The following is a 785-nucleotide window of genomic DNA, read 5'->3' on the forward strand; positions in this document are numbered from 1 at the left end:
TAGCAATGTTGTTATTTTTTATTGATCTTGTAGAAATAAAATATTTAATTTTAAATTTTTTACAAAAATAAAAAAATAGTAAATAAAAATAAAAATATGAATATTTAAAATAAAAACGTACACATATAAAATAAGTAAATAACCATCATTACCAACTTATTATTTTTGAATAAAAGAAGAAACAGAATAGACCTATGTTGAATATTTTTTTTTTCTTTTGGTCATGGGACCTATGTTGAATAGTTATAAGGATACAGGTTTTTGTTCCAAGTCAAATGGCCAAGGCTTTCTTTTCTTTCTTTTTTTTTTCTATTTTACAAAGATATATTCTATTAGACCTTAAGATATCTGAGGGATTTTTTCTACCGAGAATTTAAAAAATATAGCTTTTTGAAATAAATTCTAATTATTTTCTTTGTAGAAAAATTTGTTAATAGTGACAAAATATCTAAATAGAAGAGTGGTTTACAAATCATCATGGCCCAATATAAAATGCTAGTAGAGGATTTTTGGTAAAGACCCTAACAACAAAAACGCTTAAAGAAAACATTTCATTAGTTACGTATAATTAAGTTTTGTAAAATGATTATATGAGACAAATAGGTCAGATGTCTCCGCTGGTGTCAGCCTCCTGAGTCCACGAACAAAGGCTATCATAATCCTGCCCATCACGCGTTTTAAAAGGAAATACATCACCTATGATCTATAGGTGTGGATGTTTTATACAATCCACACCGTAGAATTACTCAACTAAAAAAGAGTGGTTGTTACGAATCAAAAATTTA

The sequence above is a fragment of the Arachis ipaensis genome, chromosome B04 (genome assembly GCF_000816755.2).
Source record: "Arachis ipaensis cultivar K30076 chromosome B04, Araip1.1, whole genome shotgun sequence".
Taxonomy (NCBI): Eukaryota; Viridiplantae; Streptophyta; class Magnoliopsida; order Fabales; family Fabaceae; genus Arachis; species Arachis ipaensis.